Source organism: Dendrobates tinctorius, unplaced genomic scaffold (assembly GCF_039654945.1).
Source record: "Dendrobates tinctorius isolate UK_male_01 unplaced genomic scaffold, ASM3965494v1 ptg000231l, whole genome shotgun sequence".
Taxonomy (NCBI): domain Eukaryota; kingdom Metazoa; phylum Chordata; class Amphibia; order Anura; family Dendrobatidae; genus Dendrobates; species Dendrobates tinctorius.
In genome coordinates this window covers 28,393,246-28,409,740 of record NW_027361898.1, presented here as the reverse complement: position 1 = coordinate 28,409,740, position 16,495 = coordinate 28,393,246, and the positions used below count along the sequence as shown (strand labels likewise).

The 16,495-nt window shown below is 44.4% G+C and overlaps 1 protein-coding gene across 2 annotated transcripts in view; it reads right to left on the bottom strand.

The window, feature by feature from the left end:
• The window catches only part of LOC141059973 (actin-binding protein WASF3-like), a 161,054-nt gene extending 148,398 nt beyond the window's left edge, over positions 1-12,656 (bottom strand). For both annotated transcript variants that reach the window (XM_073556214.1, XM_073556215.1), the window contains exon 1: positions 12,296-12,656. The gene's annotated coding sequence lies outside the window, so the exon portion shown is untranslated. The remainder of the gene's footprint in view (positions 1-12,295) is intronic.
• Between the last annotated feature and the right edge of the window lie 3,839 nt (positions 12,657-16,495).

Sequence of the window (16,495 nt, the reverse complement as noted above, 5' to 3'; positions counted from 1 at the left end):
GACCATCCTCAGAGTTAAATGAAGAATGTGAGTCCAGTCAAAAATTGCTGTGCCACAAGGCCAAAAAAACACCTTTTTTGTTCAATGTTCTCAGATATTTTAGGGTAAGATGTTTTTGATCATCTTGACCTACCACCCTATTATCAACCACCTCCATCCACTCCATTTGTGCTTTATAATGGATGAATCAGCTCAAGGAGACAGGGAGACCCTCACAAGCAGGAAAAGCTGATCTCCAGCATAGTTCAGAAAGAATCTGGCCATCCGACTCTGATCGACCTGCAGGCAAATGGTTTGAAAAAACAGCCTCTGGAAAAAACTGCCACTGGAAATGAGTGTTTCAGCTATTGTGTTCTCAAAACTTAAGATACTTCGAGCCTTAAAGTGAATGTTGTTTTGAAAACATTGTAATGGAACCTGCAGATCAAAACCACTGTAGGCACCAAGGTGGAAGTTAGATGATTAATAGCATGTACCTCACCTAGACTGTCAGACTTCAAAGTTACTGCTTTATTCACTATCAGACAGCAAATTGACAGCCATCATTTTAGAAAATAGTTCTAAGTCATATTGGTACCCCCAGGCCCTGTAGTATCAAGATTTGGGTCAGGGATGAGCATACCAGAAAGTTCTGATAATATCATCAAAAACCAAGAGTCCTGATGCTTTACAAAAAATCAAATATCAAGACTGTTCACTAGCATTGCACCTCATAATGTTTGGCCATTATATTCTACCATGAAATATTGTGATACCCCAGAGTCATCCTTAAAAGGCCAAATGTTCCACACATAGTGCAAAGGAACAGATTCACCTAAGGAAAGGTGCTTAGAAAAAGCACAGCCCATTGGCATAACTCTGAAAGCAAACCAAGTGACCTAACAAACACGGTATCTGACACAACTACAACCTCTGTGAAAACAAGAAACGTTCTAACATGCAACAAAGTCTGACAGTCTTATCTATGGATAATCAAAGTTCCATCTCCACAGAGTGAATTTCAAGCCCAAGAAAAGAGAATACTGTTGTGGGACTCTCCATTTTCTCAAACGGAATGGGAACGCTAAACTGCTGTACAAAGTAATAAAAGGAGTTTAGGAAGAACTGACAATGGGACAAACCAACCCGACCAACAAACAAGCAGTTGTCTAAGGCCTCTTTCACACATCAGTTTTTTGCCATCAGTCGCAATCCGTCGTTTTTAGAAAAAAACGGATCCAGCGACTGATGCCGCTGGATCCGTTTTTTTTCTCATAGACTTGTATTAGCGACGGATTGCGCCGAATGGCCTCACGCTTCGTCCGTCATTCACTGGATCCGGAGACGACGGACAAAGTAACATTTTTGTCTCCGTGGAAAAGTCGGACAGCGACGGATCCAGCGCCATCCGTCGTTGGCTATATTGGAAGCCTATGGGCGTTGATAGGTCGCTGTCCGTCAAATGATGGAATCCAGTGACGGATTCCGTTTTTTTAAACTGAGAATGCTCCATTATTACCAGGTAGGGCAGTCGGATCCAGCGAAAAAACTGATTTTTTCCAAAACTGCTGGATTGCGACTGACGCCAAAAAACTGATGTGGGAAAGAGGCCTAGGTAACGTGTAACCACTGAATTGCCAGTCTCATAGCTGAGAGCTCATTCAAGAAAAGAGATAAAATCATCAAAACAATAACAAGAACAACCAACTGGCAAACACATGAAAGTAGTACGAAAGAACTTGGCAGTAAGTGTAAAATTCACTGCACATCCAAATTGTACTGTCAAAAGAAACATAAAACACAGAAGCTAAACATTTACAGACACCATCATTAACAGATTCAATTTCTTCAGATTGGAAAGGTGGTTAATAAAACCAAATTTTCTTATTTCCTTTTTTCGGACCTCTAGTTCGGGAACGGTAGCTCTAGAAATGTTCTGGCCATGTGATATAATAAAACAACCTTTCTTACCTTGTCCTTGATAGCTTATAAAAATTCAGACACTCATTTAGAAATAAAAGAAACACTAGAAAAGGGAAGGAAAACAAAGGGAATAAAGAAACCAGAGGTAAAGCCTATCCTAAGTAGTGTGGTCTGCTCCTTCCAGGGATACAGGTTTAGCTAGAGGATCATCTCTGCCCAAGTGGGGCCAAGTGTTCCATTCTGCAGGAGAAGCATTTCTCCCCGAAACCAGCAGATTCCATAGGATCTGCCCTGTCCCCTGTTAAAAATTCAGCATGCTCTTATGTTATGCCTGGAACCCACCCTCATAGATGAATAGGCTGAGGCAGAAGAGAACACCTGGTGGAAATGGGCATTGCCATTGACCCATCATATAGCATGTTGCAACCACAGAAAGAATGCCTTCATGTCCCAAACAATATCTGGCCAGCTGCCTCATAAACTCTTCATTAACTAGGTGGTATTATCGGGAAAGAACTAGAAATTGAACCATGAAATTACTAGAAACTGTTTCCAAATAAACAAAGAGTTGCAAGGCCGTATCAGGAAACAATAGCTCAACACACAACCTGGAATGGTAATTGCCTGCATCCAATATTGGATGTTTTCATTCCATTTCTACACCTTTTTTAAAACGGTTCTTCCTGATGAATGTTCCAGAATTCATGGACAACAGGGACCAGATATCCATATAATCATTCATGTGATCCGGTCACTTGATACATGCCATGTATATTTCACTCCGATATGCTGCGGCTTCAGAGACAAACATACATGACTCTGATCACAGCCATGGTTTAAGCAGCATGTAACATCTGTTAGGCTACCTATAAAAATGTTTTCTTAGATCACTCCCTTCCCTCATATCTATTTTTTTGCATACTTATATGCAGAAGTCTTTGTGCAAGCAGGGCAGTGCTAGCCACCAGGCACTGGAAGGCAGGTGCCTAGGGTGGCAGATTGCGGGGGCAGCACCATTGTGAAGGAGAAATTTGTATTTTTTATTTTTTTCAAAACCCTCATCCCCTTTGCCGGACCAAGTATTTTTTAAGGATGGGGTATTTCGATATATGAGAAAACAGCAGGGGAGGAGGAGCACTAATCAACTTTCTGCCTAAAAGGAAGAAAATACATCGAATGGTACAGGACTTGTGATAATGTCACGATCATGTGACTCAAGGGGAAGGAGCCAAAGAGTTTTGCAGGCTGGAAGCTTCAGGAAAAGCTGGAGTGGAGGAGATGGGGAAATTGTGAGAGGTAATGAGGGAACAGGGTACATGGGGAGTGCAGGGTGTATGTGATAGAGGGATGCAGGCTCTGTGAGCTTTAGGGGTGCAGACTGACAGAGAGATGTGTGGGGGTACCGGCTGTGGGAAATAGAAGGGTCCAGACTCACAGAGGAATGCAGGGTGTGTGAGCTACAGGGGTGCAAGGAGGTGCAGGATGCATCAGACAGAGGGGTGCAGGGTTCGAGAGATAGAGGGTTGCAAGGAGGTGAAAAGTGCATCAGATAGAGGGGTACAGTGTGCGTGAGATAGAGGGGTACAAGGGGGTGCAGGGTGCGTGAGAGGATGGAGTTCAAGGGAGTGCAAGGTGTGTGAGAGGGAGGACTGCAAGGGGGGTGCAGGCTGCATCAGAGAGAGGGTTGCGTGATAGAGGGGTGCAATGAGGTGCAGGGTGCATGATAGAGCAGAGCAGGGTGTGCAGGGTGTGTCAGATAGAGGGGTACAGGGTGTGTGAGAGAGGGGCTCGGGGGGGTACAGGGTGTGTGAGATAAAGGCCTGCAAGGAGGAACAGGTTGTGTGAGATTGACGGATGTAAGGGGCTGTGAGACAAAGGGGTGCAAGGTGTTTGAGAGAGGGGTGCAATGGATTGCAGGGTGTGTGAGAGAGGGGTGCAAGGGGGTGCAGTGTGTGCAAGATAGATGGGTGCAAGGGGGTACAGGGTGCGTAAGATAAAGGGGTGCAGGGTGTGTACAGTTCCAGCCACCGCCGATTTCAAGAACAACTGATCGAAAGGAGTGTCGGGTATTGCACCAGCACCGATCAGACATTGATGGTCTATTGCGCTTAGTGGCTCTGTCGGGGCTTAGATCTGAACCCCCACAAAACAGCGTTCAGTGGTATGCACTGATGGGGCCATTGACTATAATGATACAGAGTGGGTATATGCTCTGTCGGGCATCATTTTCGGTTGTATACGCCTAGTTGAGGCAGGTGGCAAAATGATCAAGGAGTCGTCTGGTTGAAAATTTATTTTGCAGCAGGACAATGAGCCCAAACATAACACCTATACCATTAAAGGGATTGTCCAGACTTGGAATTAAAGTCTGTATTCACTGTATGTGACTGTTGCATCGTGACAGTTGCGGTGTGTATGCTATTACGATTCCCTATTGCAAGACAGCGGTCGCGTGACCTAATGCATGTGATCTGCACACCTTAGGTCACATACTGAATTGATGTATTCGGCTTCTTTCAATAAAACTGAATTGACTGCACTTGTTACTTAGTGATAAACTTAAATAAAAGCTTTGTATTGGCTGGAAGCGAGTGCCTCTTCAGTAAAAAAAAAAAAAAACGGAAGAAAAAAAGTTGAAACAACTAGGATGACAACAACTGAGAAAAAAATCAGTCCGCTTCTCTCTGATTGTAACACACAGATGTGTGAATCTAGCATAAGATTGTTGGCTGAGTATGTTGATATCTCCGGGTTTGGCCGACCATATCCTTATGTGTATGGGGACCTTAACTACTATCTAATGGTAATGGGCACTTTTCAGCATCTTTCACTAGTCTGTGTTTAAACACGTACGTGTAAAATGGTTCTGGTGTCATCAGTGTACTGTACATGCATCATCAGTGTACTTACGGTCCGTGAGTCAGTGTCAGGGTCGGATACCTGTGCAAGAAATGTGTCTGGACCTCCTTCCCTGCCCGGTACGCTGCTAATGATGATGGCAATCTAGCAATGGGACCCCTGAAGCCTCGGGCTCCGAGAAACAAGGCAAATTGCCCTCATTATTACTGCCCTGCAAGCAGGGGCGTACATAGCAATCACAGGACCCTGTAACAAAAGTTCTAGTTGGGCACCCACACCTCTAAAAATATATTTATATTTTTTGACTGTATGTGTGTAATAAATACATATATATCTCCGCTAGCATTCGGTTTTGCTGGCTCCAGCGCAGTCAGACATGCAGTCAGGTGACAACTAGCGTCTTATGTCAGTGAATAGAACACTGCAGATATGGCTGACACGCTAGTTGGCAAATTACAGCAAGTGCACAGAGCACCTCCTCGTGGTTATGTGATAACATACACACATATACCATACATACACACACATATACCGTACATACATATACCATACATACACACAGATACACATACATATACCGTACATGCATACACACACAAACCGCACATACACACACACATACTGTTAGGAACGGCGTAACGCACTAAATAAAAATAATAATAAAGTGTGTTCGCCGCTCGGGGTCCACCGTGCAGTAGGTATTAAAACTGCTGCTAAGTGGTGGCAGGAGCAATATGGCGGTAATGCGCACAGGGATAAACGTCACCCAGGTGCGCAGAGCAATCTCTGTTAAGTCACAGGAATGCCAAATAAATACAAATACAAAAGACTGAGCCTGTTGAGGTCACAGTACTCAGTATACATACACACACGGTATCAGGTCACAGGAGTAGCCCAAGACGGCGGCACTACGTCCGTCTAGACCTACCGTGTGTGCGGCGTTGCAGCTGCGGATGCAAAGGGGGGCTGCTACTGCAGCGCGGCGTGGACAAGGCTAAGGCGCAAGTGCAATGTTGGACGCTAGCAGCTGTGGATGTTCCAGCAGAGGAGCGCTGGCGCTGATTCTAAACTCAGTCCCTAACCACATACGTAATATCAGAGGGAAGGGTTTTTATAATGAGTCATTCACCAGAATCATACATCCGTCCTCATACACACAGCAGCAAGTAAGTCTATACCAGCGTATGGCGGAACAGCCATGCGCGCCTTTTATAGCAGCTGAGACCTTACGCAAGCTTCCAGATCTCTGAGATGGACCAATGAGATCTGAAGCTGGACCTGAGCACATGACTCCCGATCTCCAATGGGAGATCGTCCCATGAGCATGCTCAGTAGGAGGACAGAAGGACTAAAGGGGTTTTACAAATAGCGATATCGCTAGCAATATCGCTAAGACGTCACTGATTTTGTGACGTTATAGCGATATCGCTATGTGTGATACTTACCTCCGACCGGCTCCCCCGCTGTCTGTCGCTCATCGCGCGAGATCGGGCGGCTCCATTTCTCGTCGTCTGCTTCCTGCTGGGCTTCCTGCTGTGTGAGACGAGCGACGCTGGACGCGGGCGGGAGGACGTCTGGATCGCTGTGTGTGAAAGGTAAGTATCGTCCGCTGCGTCGCTGCTGCATCGCTGTGAGATCTTCCTGTGTGGAAGCTCACTAGCGATCATTTAGCGATGCACCAGCGATCCTGACCGGGTCGTATCGCTGGTCGGATCGCTGGTGCATCACTAAATGTAAAAGGGCCTTTAGCCTCAGGAGAGATTTGTTGCAAGGCAATCTCCTCTGCAATCTCCTCTGCAGTAGATAAACAGCAGGAGACTGCAGAATGTGAGTGTCTGGATCCTTGCTGAGCAAACGCAGAAATCCAACACCTGACACATACATATACCATACATACAAAGATACACATACATATACTGTACATATACACACACAGTTATATACACATATAGTATACTCATACCGTACACACATATACATATATTGTACATACACACATACTGTATATACATACCGTACATACATATATATCATGCATACATATAAGCCATATATGCTTACAAAAATACCATGCATACACAAATACACACACATATACTGTACATGCACACACCAACATAGACATACACATATACTGTACATCATGGGCGTACCCAGGATCAAAACTAGGGGGGGGGGGCAAGCCATGGTTGTTCAGGTTGTAAAACTTTAGAATGAAAAAGGTAAATGAAATGAAAATTTTATGTAATTATAGCAGTGCTTTATTAGTTACTACAATTATATGCTTGCAAAAAAATTAGATTTTTGTTCTAATTACATGAAGAAAACTTGTTCAAAACTTGTTTCAATCCAGTCCTGATTTTCCTTGAAGAATTTTCAATGGACGCTCATCAAACACAACCCTGTTATGAATGGGTCACCAAGGAGGAGAGCAGGTCCAGGCTAAGCCACAGAAAACCAGAGAGGTTGGTACCTAAGCAGATTGCAGACCCCTGATCCTATCCACACAACTAGCAGTAGCCGTGGAGCGTACCTACTATGATCCTAGACGCCTCAGCACAGCCGGAGAGCTAACTAAGCCTAAAGCAAGAAAAGGGAAATCTAAACTGCCTCAGAGCAGACCCCAAAGGAATAGATAGCCCCAAAACATATATTGTCGGTGAGACAAGATGAAAACACAAACACAGGCAGGAAAATAGACTGAGCAAATAATGGGGCCCACACTGACTAGACAGGACAGGAAAGGAAAGACACTGTCTGCAATCACGCAAAAAACCCTGCAAAAAGTCCAACACGTCTGATGTAAAAAACACTGAAGTCACACGACTTTTCCCCCAACTATATCAGCACTCTGGTATATTCTGAAAGCAGAGCAAAAAGAGACCAGTCTAACAGGGGATAAAACAAACTGGCACAAGCAGTAACATATGGGCGGTGATTCAGCACAGCCCCAGCCGGAGCTGGCTGACCCGCACAAAGAAGAGATAGACAAAGCCAGATCAAATGCAAACAGAATAGCAAATAAACCACTGAACATGCAGGGACAGAGCTGGAGAAATCAGACCTCAGGAGGAACAAGAAGACAATCACCAGCAGGGACAGAGGGAGTAAGCTGTCTTAAATCCCAATCTGAAACTCCAGATCTCCAATCGTCATCATCATTATCAGGTGGCAAGCCTCTGTCAATCAGATCAGCTCAATTACCTCCAGTAACCACCAGAGGGAGCCCAGAAAGAGAACTTGCAACCCCTCTGTCGATCTGACCAGCTCCACTACCTTCAGTAATAACCAGAGGGAGGCCGGAAAGCGAATTCACAACACAACCCAGTCAGTCTGTCCTCTCCCATTGTACTTCTGAGCCAGTTCTTTACCCTCGCCCAATGCCCAATAGGGCTCCCATATCATATACAGCCCCCCATAGGGCTCCCATATCATATACAGCCTCCATAGGGCTCCCATATCATATACAGCCCCCATAGGGCTCCCATATCATATACAGCCCCCCCCCATAGTGCTCCCATATCATATACAGTTCCCCATAGGGCTCCCATAATGATATGGGAGCCCTATGGGGACTGTATATAATATTTGAGTCCATCTCATATACAGCCCCCCATAGGGCTCCCATACAGCCCCCCATAGAGCTCCCAGTCCCACAGCATATACAACAGCTCCCCACATTATCTCCCATCAGGTCACTGTCTGATTTAACAAGCATTTACATTTTCTTTATTTACTTTGTCTTCTCTCCTCCTAGCAGCTCCAGCAGTCTCCCCAGCTTGTGTGCTGGTGCCGCACTGCAGGACTTGGGGCACTCAGTGATGATGTCATCACTGACTCCAGTCCCCGCTGTGCCGTTCTGCAGTGCAGAGCGGGCAGCAGACACTGAGGCGGGGATTAAAGCTCCTACTAGTGGCTACGGGTGCCCTCCGCTTCGCCGATGCATCATGCTGCCCTGGCGCCCAGCCCTCTACTTACCGCCAGCGCTGCATGAGGCAACTATTACCTTTACCTACTCAGGTCGTGGTCGGTGGCCTCATCATGATAGGTGCGCGTCCCTGCTTCTCATCATAACAGAATCACCAGCCAGGAAGAAGGGCGTCAGCAGCCTTATATCCAGTCCTCAATTCCAGCCACCCAGTCATCATCTAGCTGCCCAGGTGTTTGGTAATCAGCCTTACTACCTTCCTTCACCAGAGGAGAGAGTTCATCAGACCTCAATGGTGAAGGGAAAAATGAACTCACAACACGATCCCCTCTCAGTCCCGCCCGTAATCTTGACTGAGTGGCCCCATAGTGGCTACATACTCTGCCGCTATGGGCAGTACGCTCCTGCCTGCAGGGGCCCCCCTCCACCTCAGGGCCCCAATGCAGTTGCACTGGTGGTATGTCTGCCCCTGATGAGTGTACGATCCGTGTGTCATCAGTGTATGGTCCATGTGTCATTAGTGCACGGTCCGTGAGTCCGTTTTTACCATCAGTTGTCGTCAATGGTTTCACAGATGAATAAATAAATTTCGAAGCTTCTCCTATTCTTTGCAATGTTAATCACAGGCACCACACGGATGACACAGAGACTGTATACTAATACTAAATATGAACAAATCTCTGTAAGTTTTGCACGGGCACAGAGTCCGTGAAAAAAAAGGATATGTGAACTGCCTCATAGATTATAATGGTTACCTGTCGTAGTTGTGAAAAATACAGATAAAATCTCTATGTGTCACACAGGCGGCTGCATGAGGCCTTCGTCTGACTTACCTATAGGGGCGTAACCAATGAAAGCGCCTAAGGCAGCATGAATGCTAAACACGGCCCTGTGTGCAGGTAGTTATAATGAATAAAACTAAGCTTTTCATTTGCAATATTCCCGCTCTCACCCAGGTACTTATTCAACTTAACATTGAATTTCAAGCCCAGACCTCATTATAATTCTTTTGTGGGTTTTAAAGTCACCAGTTCACTAGATTGTATCCACAAATGGAATTATCCATTTTTATATAGTAAAGTCTGACCTACAAAGTAAAGACCAATCCACATTTTCCTGGTTCAGACAAATCAACTTGATTAGAATGACTACCCGGAGAGGACGTTTCACTTGCCCAGATGGCTTCCTTTCACCATCCACAACTTACCTGATATAAAAAAAGTCTTAATTTACGTCTCGCTTGATTTGAAAGAATCAAACAGAAATTGTTGTTTTTCCACTAAGAGTTGGAGTCTATCAGTTACTGATTTCCAGAAATATTATTTAGAAGCCCAACTGTCTCAAGCACCACCAATGGTGGCCGAAGCAACTGCAACACTCTGGGTAAAACAAGAATCTGACCTCACCATTCCATTACATTTGGCTTCTTTTATTTCTGGGACAAAGATACCACATTATGTCCCATCATCTCGTTCTCATCTGGAGAAAGTGTAGAAATAAATGCAACCTATCATCCTATAATCTACAGCAATTATCCCAACCTACGTTCACACATTCATTCAGCCATCTCGTTTTCTCTAGTGGAATATTAGGAGAATAATCTCTTTACAAAATTTTACCAATATCTCAAGAATTATCAACTCCTAAACAATTCTATGAGAAGTTTGACCTGCCACCACAAACAATGATGGAGCTTCAACAAATTCTGGAATTTGTAAAGTCTCTAACCAAACCTGACCCCCATTCCAACCAATACAGTATCTGACCAAATTTGCTTGAGATCTCATTTCTATTTGCCACCATGACCAACCATTGCTAGAAACCTCAATAAAAAGGTTACATACGATACAGCATATGTCAGCCCTGTGGCCTTGCAGCGCTGGGGTCCTGGGTTCAAATTCCATCAAGGACAACATCTGCAAGGAGTTTGTATGTTCTCCCCATGTTTGCGTCAGTTTCCTCCAGATTCTCCTGTTTCCTCCCACATTCCAAAGACATACTGATAGGGAATTTACATTGTGAGCCCCATGGGGGACAGTGATGATAATGTCTGTACAGAACTGTGGAATATGATGTTGTTATATAAGCAAAAATAGCAAATAATTACTTAACTAGTCCCTACAAGGATACCTCAATATCTCCGAATACCTCTCTCAATTGTTTCAATGGTGCTCTGATCTGTTCTCAATTTTAAGGTTTTGGAGACAGGTGACAAACCTTATTATAAGGCTTTTTGTTCAAAACCCTTAACAATCTGAATTTTCCCATCAATAAGATGAATGATCACAATTGATCTCCATGGCTGCTTTTCAAAGGCTCTCTGCAATCCTCCCAATCGAACCAGTGGTCATTAGTCTCCATCATGATGCTCTATGGGACACTACATGCTGTGTGGACTGATACTATGGAACTGTATTAGAAAAACTGCTCTATATAAAGCCCCACGGTCTCTTCATATATAATTTCCCGGTATCCCATACCTACTTTCTACTTAGGTTTAAGGTAAATTCAACTTCTATTTCCACAATCTTGGACACATAGCCGTAACGTGTCGGAGTAATTCAGGGTGGATTTTTGGTGTTTGCTTTTGGTTACCTATGCGTGATCCCTCCACACGGGGCTTTTATAATTTGCCAACTATTCATGTTTCAAAACTTAATAAAAGATGTTTGAAACTAAAATGTTGGGCACTTGGGGAGCGGCCAACGCTAGCGAACCCTGAGGTTAACCATCATTACCTAGGCTATCTTGGAGTCCCAAGAGTCGCCCAATGAGTCCTTCAGCCCTGGATCAGTAGCAGACATCTGAGTGACTGATCTGGAAGGAGGAGGAGGACAGGGAACATGCAGCTTTCCCCAGATTGGAGGATGGGAACGAACCCCTGTGCTGAGCTCGGCATTATTAGAGCTGGGATCACCGGATGCCTGGCAGATTACGAGGGTGCCAGGGCTGGGGGAGGGTGAGAGACGGGACTGTAGGACAGATCATTTCTGAGATGTGTCCGGTGAGGTCCCCTCTGCATTATCCCTTCGCTTGACAGCCTAAACCACGACATCCACAGACATGGAGCTGGTGACACAGCCTAAGTCGTGGAGGCAACTCATATACATTAACTCCTCCAATCCCCCTGAAGCTAACATTAACCATCGGGTCTGCTGTATAAGTGAACCCCTAGCACTAGGACCTCTAGTTCTACATCTCACATTAACCCCTAAAACCCCCTGAAGCTTACGCTAACCACTGGGTTTGCTGATTAATAAATGACCCTAGTCCTAGTTCTCAGGACGGTGGTCCTGGGGCTTACAATGTGGCACTGACAGAATCCTAATAATATCATCACCCAGTGCAGGCAGGATGCAGTGATCAGGGTGTAAACTAGGTGCCACTGCCTCCTCACCGCTCCTGGTGCATTTCCCCAGCATCAGCACCATCTTCCCCCCAGTGATGGGATGTTATGTGCCTCCTCCTACAGGTGCAGCCTGCCATGGTCCTGCATACATCCACTGCACAGACCAGACACATTGCCTCAGTCAGGGCTCCCTCACAGCTGACGGATGGGCAGAAATCAGGGCTGATGGGCAGCATTGATGGTGGCAGCACTCCTACCTGCTGGAGCCATAGATATGTGCAGGCTCCGGGCTGGAGAGACGCCGGCGATGCTGCTGCTCCCTGTCTGCAGTGCTGGCGGCGCATGCGGAGCGCACAGGCTGTGCTGACATGCAGGCTGAGTGCATCCACTGGTGAGAGGAGGAGGAGGAGGAGAGGAGGGAGGAGGGGAACATCTGTCCCGGGACTTAACCCTGACACTGCCGCAGCTCTCATCACTGCTGCGCTTTACATCCAGAAGAGAGCCGGGTCTGGTCCATGGCTCTCCGTGATCACGGTGCACGGCGGCAGCACCACACGCGGGATACACAGCTAGGACATCATACACTGACAGCTGATTAGCGCCATGTGAAAAGAGAGCTTGTTTCCATGACTACTGCTATACACTGGGTGTAATCATGGCTTCTCCTCCCACTCTTACCCAGCCAGCTGCATGGATGTGTCCTCTGCTCCCATGTATATCCTTCTAATCTCCCTCCAGAAATCATCAGACATTATTTTGTATTGCAAGTTTTAATTTTTTTGTTCCTTTTATGTTTTTTTTTTTTTTTTTAAACAAATGTAGCAAATGTTATTGGATGTGCTTTGGTCACAACATACATAGCGTCCTGCACTGAATGTGGAGCATGCCACGTAAGCAGTAAGGGCATTAGATTGGCGCCGCGCTTAATAGCGCCGTGTGCAGACTGTCAGGGTGACGTTGACTTCATCGATCGGTGACATTTCATACAGATTTGTCTGAAAAAATATTGTAGCGTGAATGCTATACTGCTCCATACTGGAGATCTCGTGTCCTGTGTGCACCGCCATACAGGCTCCGTGTAGAGTCATGGCCAAAAGTGTTGGCACCCTTGAAATTGCTCCAGAAAATGAAGTATTTCTCCCAGAAAATGATTGTAGTTGCACAAGTTTCGTTATACACATGCTTATTTCCTCTGTGTGTATTGTAACAACACAAAAAAATAGAGAGCAAAAGGCAAATCTGACAAAATTTCACACAAAACCCCAAAAATGGTCCAGACAAAATTGTTGGCACCCTTAACCTTACATTTAGTTGCACTCCCTTTGGAATAAATAACTGCAATCACTCTCTTCCTATAACCATCAACAAGCTCTTACACCTCTCAACTGGAATTTTGGACCACTCTTCTTTTGCAAACTTCTCCAGATCTCTAATATTTGAAAGTTGCCTTCTCCCAAAAGCAACTTTAAGATCTCTCTACAGGTGTTCAATGGGACTTAGATCCGGACTCATTGCTGCAACTTCAGAGCTCTCCAGTGCTTTATTTCCATCCATTTTTGGGGGCTTCTTGAAGTATGTTTGGGGTCATTGTCCTGCTGGAAGACCCATGACCCATGAAGATCCTTTGGTAATCTTCAGATTTCATGATGTCTTGCACACAGTCAAGGCACCCAGTGCCAGATGCATCAAAACAACCCCAAAACATCTTTGAACCTCCACCATATTTGACTGTAGGTACTGTGTTCTTTTCTTTGTAGGCCCCATTCCATTTTCGGTAAACAGTAAACTGATGTGCGTTACCAAAAATTTCTATCTTGGTCTCATCTTTCCACAAGATGGTTTCCCAGAAGGATTTTGGCTTACATACATTTAGTCTGACTTTTTTTGTCTGTGTCAGCAGTGGTGTCCTCCTGGTTCTCCTGGCATAGCATTTCATATCATTCAAATGTGGACAAATAATTTCACACTGACACTGATGCACCCTGAGCCCGTAGGACTGCTTGAACTTCTTTGGAACTTGGTTGGGGCTGCTTATCCACTCTCTGGACTATCCTGTTTGATCAGTGTTTCTCTGCCGTCCACGTCCAGGGAGCTTAACTGCAGTGCCATGGGTTGTAAACCTCTTGATTATGTTGCGCACCGTGGACAAAGAAACATCACGATCTCTGGAGATGGACTTGTAACCTTGAGATTGTTGATATTGTTCAACAATTTTGGTTTTCAAGTCCTCAGATAGTTCTCTTCTCCTTTTTCTGTTCTCCGTGCTTAGTGTGGCACACACAGAAGCACAATGCAAAGATTGAGCCAACTTCTCTCCTTTTTATCTGGTTTCAGGTGTGATTTTCATATTGCCCACATCTGTTTCTTGCTACAGGTGAGTTTGAAGCAGCATCACATGCTTGAAAGAAAGTTGTTTACCCGCAATTTTGGACAAGTGGCAACAATTTTGGCTCACCCATTTTTGGGGTTTTGTGTGAAGTTATGTCCAATTTGCCTTTTTTTCACAGGCTAAAAAGCAATCAAAATACCACCAAGGTTATGATCATACACTATACTGTACACTAAATGCACAGCATTAGGTCTGATTCATATGTTCTTAGTTTAAACACATATGTGAAAAATGGTACCGGTGTTGTGTAACAGTGTTTGATCCGTGTGTCCGTTTTTACCATCAGTGTGTCAGCGTTTCTCACACATGGTAAATTAATAAATTACAAATGATGTTAAATGTTAAATACATACGTCGCACGGATGCCTGACAGCACACCAATGCCATCCCTGTGTTGTACGTGTTTTCCATGGACCCATAGACTTGTATTCGTCCTTGTCATCTGTGCTGCCAGAAAAAAACCGGACATGTCTCCATGTGTTTTGTATGGACACTTGATCCATTTTTAAAACAGAGAAATGTCAATAGCACCATAGATTATAATGGAAATGTGCTGTATCCGTGAAAAAAAAAGCATTTTGAATGCATACGTGCCACTCAGAGGTGTGAATGAGGCCTTAGGGTAGTACACACAGTTGTGTACACAGTCCCCATAGTAAATAGGAAAGTTTCCAGCTCACAGTTAATTTTTCGTCTGCAGTCGGGAGCACAGATATCGATTCTGCAACAGCCCAATAGTATGAGCAAGGAAGGATGAATCCAGCCCAGCGGACAAGCAATCTTCTTTTATTCAGGTAAGTACAAACCAAAGAACACGCTTCATGAAGTTTTCAAATTTAATTTGATAAAAATGTTTTATATCTGTATAATAAGAAAATATTGTTTCTTTGTTAATATTGTGTTTTTGTTTGCTTGTAATGTCTTTCTTACTGTTCTCTATTGTTCCAAAAATGAATACACTCCGAAGCTGAAAATCCAGACTTTCTGCACAAAATATGATTTTGTTCAAAATAGAAAGTGACCGGTGCAGAACGTAGGATGATCGGACGATTAGTTTTTCTGGAAGCATGCGGAGTAGAATGAAGAAGGTGCTTCCAATCTCCGGGTTCAGGAATGTGGCTCATTATCTAAATGCTCAAAGAAGAAGAGTAATTATAAATGTGTTGTTACTTCTATGTCTACTAGAGATGAGCGAATTTGTTTGGACACGGCTCCGAATACGATCAGATTCGAATATTGTTTTTCCAATATTGGTCGAACACAGCCGAACGTCATTAGAGTCAATGGGAGTAAAAATTACCGAATATGTTCAGAACCAGTCATAAGACATACATTCGGCACGAATAGTGTTCGAATATGGCTCAAATATGTCTAATTCAGATTCGGGGACAAAATCTGAACAAATGTGCGCATTTCTAATGTCTACCATTCTCACAAGTGTTTTTCTAATGTCTTCTGCTCAGTGTGAAGTGAGAATAAGCCTCTAGTGGAAACTTTAATGTGCGCTGCCACCCTACGATACATATCTATAAACGAGCAGTTAAGTGAATGGAAATAATTTCATTTATTTTCTTACAGTAGCATTGGTTCTACAGTAGAGATGAGCGAATTTGTTCGGATTTTGTCCCCGAATCTGATTTTCACATATTCGAGCTATATTCGGACACTATTCGTGCCGAATGTATGTCGTATGATCGGTTCAGAACATGTTCGGTACTTTCTTCTCCCATTGACTCTAATAACATTTGGCTGTGTTCGACGAATATTGCAAAAACAATATTCGAATCGGATCGTATTCGGAACCGAGTCCGAAAAAATTCGCTCATCTCTAACCAATAGTCTTCTGACTTGTCTAGATGATCTTTAGCAGACTGCAGACAGGTAGCAATGTCCTTTTTGGAGATCAGAGGCTTTTCCCCTGCCACATACACCATTGCTGTTTAATGTTCTGCTGGTATACTCATGAACATTACAATAGCTAATGTGAGACAGACTTTTGGTTGTTTAGAGGTTACCTTGAGTTCCTTTGTGGCAACACAGACTATTATACACCTTTTATTTGGAGTGA